General features: G+C 32.3%; 3 non-coding genes across 3 annotated transcripts; all 3 read left to right on the forward strand.

Moving 5' to 3' along the window:
- The first annotated feature begins 922 nt into the window (after positions 1-922).
- On the forward strand, positions 923-1,008 carry Trnay-gua. The gene is given in 2 exon segments: positions 923-959; positions 973-1,008. It is a non-coding gene; the product is annotated as a tRNA-Tyr (tRNA).
- A 2,725-nt stretch (positions 1,009-3,733) lies between these two features.
- Positions 3,734-3,819, forward strand: Trnay-gua. Its single transcript is given in 2 exon segments — positions 3,734-3,770; positions 3,784-3,819. It is a non-coding gene; the product is annotated as a tRNA-Tyr (tRNA).
- A 1,119-nt stretch (positions 3,820-4,938) lies between these two features.
- Positions 4,939-5,011, forward strand: Trnaa-agc. Its single transcript has one exon. It is a non-coding gene; the product is annotated as a tRNA-Ala (tRNA).
- Positions 5,012-5,747: the final 736 nt, after the last annotated feature.

The raw sequence follows: 5,747 nt of genomic DNA on the forward strand, positions 1-5,747 counted from the left end.
AGATCTGTTGTACAGTTTGTGTCTCTAACAGTTAAAGGAAGACAATATAATATCAGATAACGTGATAAGGAAACGTAACCAGATAGATCTGTTGTACAGTTTGTGTCTCTAACAGTTAAAGGAAGACAATATAATATCAGATAACGTGATAAGGAAACGTAACCAGATAGATCTGTTGTACAGTTTGTGTCTCTAACAGTTAAAGGAAGACAATATAATATCAGATAACGTGATAAGGAAACGTAACCAGATAGATCTGTAGTACAGTTTGTGTCTCTAACAGTTAAAGGAAGACAATATAATATCAGATAACGTGATAAGGAAACGAAACCAGATAGATCTGTAGTACAGTTTGGTGTCTCTAACAGTTAAAGGAAGAAAGACAATATAATATCAGATAACGTGATAAGGAAACGTAACCAGATAGATCTGTAGTACAGTTTGGTGTCTCTAACAGTTAAAGGAAAACAATATAATATCAGATAACGTCATAAGGAAACGTAACCAGATAGATCTGTTGTACAGTTTTATATGGATGACGTTCCAGAAGTTCATAAACCACACTGTTCTGTATGGTCAGTGTTGTACTTACAACAATAGTTTGTCTTCTAAATTATCTTCAACAATATACAAATGGCAAAGTTTTCTGTTTTAGATCTAGCTTTTAATTATAAACCTCAGTAAATAATTAAACACTTCATACTGATATATATATGTACATACAGCAAGTTGATATGAGTCATCTTACTTCTAGAAGGTATTAAATCTTTCATTAATTTAGATTCGTCTTCACGTGTAGCAAACATGTTCTTTTTATAACGTTAAGCTGGAAAGTAGAATCACAGGGGTAACCAACATAAAGACTGGGGTTAATGACCAACACAAGAAAATCAACTTACCAAAGTTTGTAAATTATTATTAACCGACGATATCTCAGTTGGTAGAGCGGTGGACTGTAGTTTGATGATTGTTATCCATAGGTCGGTGGTTCAAATCCGCCTCGTCGGAACGTTTTTTGATGCTATAGTTTCGTATTTATTTGGAAATATATATCCTTATAAGTGTTTATTCGTTTAAATCTTTCAAAGTTTGTGAGTCATTGATAAAAACTATTTTATTCACTTCTATCTGGAATATAATTAAACATTCAAAGTTTTCTTAACAATCCGGATGTTATTATAATCATTGAATCGTCGAATTCAATGAAACAATATTTTGTGAACCACAGGTTGGGGGAGAATAGTGTGATGTATCGTGTACGATTTGTGATAAAAATTATCATTACGTACAAACCCCAAAAAAGTAAACGACATTATAAGACAAAACCAAAAATTAAGCATTGTATGTTGGAAATGCGAATATTATATTAGTATTGATCTGCAAGATCCTGATTAGTCAGTCTTTATGTTGGTTACCCCTGTGATTCCCCTTTCCAGCTTAACGTTATAAAAAAAGAACATGTTTGTTACACCTGAAGACGAATCTAAACTAATGAAAGATTTGACACCTTCTAGTAGTAAGATGACTCATATCAACTTGCTATATGTACATATATATATATATCAGTATGAGGATTTTAATACTCACACAACAACAAAATTAAAACAGGGGACGTAACTCAGATGGTAGAGAGCTCGTTTAGCATGTGAGAGGTACTGAAATCGATACCCGGCGTCTCCAAGTTTCATATTTGCTAACTGTTCTGTAGTTTATAGACATGAAGAAATATTATAGTCAGATCCAAACTGGAAACTTAAACAAAACTTCTAATCCAAACAAATGACGTATCGTTTTTTTTTTTCTGTATAGATAAGTACTCAATGCGTCGATTCGTTATATCCTGGGAACAATTATGTTTAAACTTTTAATCTGTCACCAACTGATCTTTATCCTATTATTCGAAAAACCGGAGATTTCAATGTTTTAGACACTACTCGGTCTTCCATACTTAGACACGTCTATTTGTATATATAAAATATATAGAACGAACATGAAGAGGAAGGTCTTTCGTTTATAAATATAGGTGAGAAGATTAAGGTCTCAAACATATTGCTGATATGTTATCAGGGAAAGGTAGACACGAATTTCATAATGCTTGTTGGTGTATAGGAGTTTATCTAGAGGCAGTCATTAATGCTTTAGAAAGCAATTTAAAGAGCTTAGCCTTTATTATGTAAAAAAATAGTGCAGGTGTATGAACACTTTATTCTTAAACATCCGAGTTATGAATGGTCAAAGATCTCAGTCAAAAAGTTTTATAATAAACAAACTGATGGGTCTTATGATAAAACGATATCACTGTAACATAAACCAACATTACACTATTTCAAAGTTTGTAAAATATTTTATGTTTCTGATGCAGCATCTCATCATCAGTTTCATCTACATTTTCATATTTACTAACACGCCTTTATGTGTGTGCATAACTTTATCAATTTTTCAATCTCCAAATTCACCTTAGGTAAAATATCTAGGATACCGTTAGTTATTGTCTGTTGAAAAGTTAACCTTTTTTAACGTTCAATCACCACATGAGATTGCGAGGTTTACGTTCATTCTACTTACCCTTTCACCTATCTATTTTTATACGCACCGTTTTTATGGTTGTACTTTATTTGTGTAAAACGTTATCAAATGCACTTTTTTTAATCTACAAATGCTCTTATATGAGTGATTAAACAACATAACTGAGACACTTCAATAACACTTTGAAGAATAATTGTCAGTTTTGTGTATTCTGGAACGCACCCGGTTATATTCGAACACAAAATGATATGCTACGTAAACGCTTAATGTAGCTTTGTATTGTTACGTAATCTGAATTTTCTACAAACACTCCACACGCCTATAAATAAAACCAACGCGGATATAAACTTCGGAAGCTATAACTATAACTTTGATTAACGCTTGTCGATCGGAAAACTTCAGATATTTGACCAGGAGCATTTACAAAGTTCGAGTATTACAAATCATTTAACTTCAGTGAATTCTCATCAAACATTAGTATTTTTACAAAAACATTATGTAGCTTCATCGTGGAGAACTCGTCGTGTGTAGCTGGTGAATAACGAAGGACAAAGCTAGTTAGCTCCTCGTTAAGCGAGTTGTTTCTACATCAACTCGTAATTAACTAGCTCATCGTGAACCCTGGACTAGAAAAAAGACTTTATATTGTTTGTAAGTTTGTAAAACTTTTGTTTATAAATCATTGCTTGTAATAGTTGTTTGTAATAATTGTTATTGTAAATTGTACAGTTGTGTGTATATTAAAACATATTTGTGTTAAAAAAAGAAAACTGTGTGTATCAGTCTTGTTGGCAAATATCATAAACTGACTATATATCGGTTTTTACTTAAGTGCTAAATCCAGAGTAAAATTTAACTACTAAATTTAAAGTATCATTTAACTCAATTTCAGGCTATTAGAAATCCTAATACGTAACAATATACAAATGGTAAAGTTTTAGATCTAGCTTTTAATTCTAAACATCAGTGAATAATTAAACATTTCATACTGATACATATGTACATACAGCAAGTTGATATGAGTCATATTACTACTAGCAGGTATTAAACCTTTCATTAATTTAGATTCGTCTTCACGTGTAGCAAACATGTTCTTTTATAACGTTAAGCCGGAAAGTAGAATCACAAGGGTAACCAACATAAATACTGGGGTTAATGACCAACACAAGAAAATCAACTTTTACCAAAGTTTGGATATTATTATAATCCGACGATAGCTCAGTTGGTAGAGCGGTGGACTGTAGGTAGATGATTGTTATCCATAGGTCGGTGGTTCAAATCCGCCTCGTCGGAACGTTTTTTTATGTTATAGTTTCGTATTTATATTTATATTCATTAAAGTTGGTGAAAAGTTTGTTCACCAACTTTAATGAAACTGTGACAATTTTGTTATCTGTTCCTCTAGTGGACAACATCTGTTCACCAACTTTAATGAAACATGGACACAGTGACAACTTTGTTAACTGTTCCTCTAGTGGACAACATTTGTTCACCAACTTTTGTTGTCCACTAGAGGAAGTTCCTCTAGTGGACAACATCTGTTAATCAACTTTAATGAAACATGGACACAGTGACAACTTTGTTAACTGTTCCTCTAATGGACAACATATGTTCACCAACTTTAATGAAACATGGACACAGTGACAACTTTGTTAACTGTTCCTCTAGTCGACAACATTTGTTCACCAACTTCAATGAAACTGTCCACGTTTCATTAAAGTTGGTGAACAGATGCTGTCTACTAGAGGAACAGTTAAGAAAGCTGTCACTGTGTCCATGATTCATTAAAGTTGGTGAACATATGCTGTCCACTAGAGGAACTGATAACAAAGTTGTCACTGTGTCCATGTTTCATTAAAGTTGATGAACAGATGTTGATAATGGTTCCTCGTTATTTTCTGTCATCATAACCAACCATTATGTCCAATGTAGATGGCTTTTATACCGACATGTTTAAAGCCTTTCATTAAGATGATGTATGAAACTGTTTAGCTTCAGATCTCAGCTGTTCATGATTAGTGTTTTTTCACTGATATCCAGACTAAAATATTTCATATTACTTGACAAACTAGACTTTCAATCTAACTTACGTAATATAACCAGTTAAGATTCTTAACTCATTCCTACTCGTGTAATATAGGTATTATGTTATTTGTACTTTATAAACATGGACACAGTGACAGATTTATTAACTGTTCCTCTAGTGGAAAACATCTGTTAATCAACTTTAATGAAACATGGACACAGTGACAACTTTGTTATCTGTTCCTCTAGTGGACAACATATGTTCACCAACTTTAATGAAACATGAACAGCGTGACAACTTTGTTAACTGTTCTTCTAGTAAACGCTTGATAAACCAGATCTCATATTTGTATTCATTATTTCTCATACAATAATAATATTAAGACAGGGGACGTAGCTCAGATGGTAGAGCGCTCGCTTAGCATGTGAGAGGTACCGGGATCGATACCCGGCGTCTCCAAATTGAACCTTTCCCAATAGTTCTTTAGTTTATACACTTCTCTACATGAATAGTTCTTTGTATCTATTATAAATGTTATATTACTCTCCGTTACATATTACTGTTACATTTTAGTCGAACACAAAAATTAGCTAATTTATTAGTGCTGTAATGTTTGAGATCAACTGATGATATATATTTTGGGCAGAGAAAGGTACATTAGATGTTTTATTACTCTTGGTATTTTATAAAGTTTTATAACACTAAGTGCACGTGGAAATGATTCAGTAGAAATAGATCTTGTCTGGGTGTTCCCCAACGTGAAGTTCACCTGGTGACATACTTTCTTGTAAACTGATGAGTCTAATGATAAAAGCAAGTTAATGGAAAATAAAACAAGACCTCTGTAACATAAAACTAACATTACATTATTTCAAAGGTTGTAGTAAATTTTATGTTACTGTAAACATATCTCTTTCAGTTTCATCTTTATTTGTGTAAAACTTTATCAAATGAACTTTCTTTAATCTACAAATGCCCAAGTTATATTGTTTAATCACTCATTCCTGAATAGACAAAACTGACAAATATTATTCAAAGTGTTATTTAGGTGTCTCAGTTATATTAATTAATCACTAATATAGTGTTATTTAGGTGTCTATTTAGGTGTCTTGAGTTATATTGTTTAATCATTCATACCTGAATAGACAAAGCTGACAAATATTATTCAAAAAATATTATTCAAAGTGTTGTCAGC

The sequence above is a fragment of the Limulus polyphemus genome, unplaced genomic scaffold, assembly GCF_000517525.1.
Source record: "Limulus polyphemus unplaced genomic scaffold, Limulus_polyphemus-2.1.2 Scaffold5436, whole genome shotgun sequence".
NCBI classification, from domain to species: domain Eukaryota; kingdom Metazoa; phylum Arthropoda; class Merostomata; order Xiphosura; family Limulidae; genus Limulus; species Limulus polyphemus.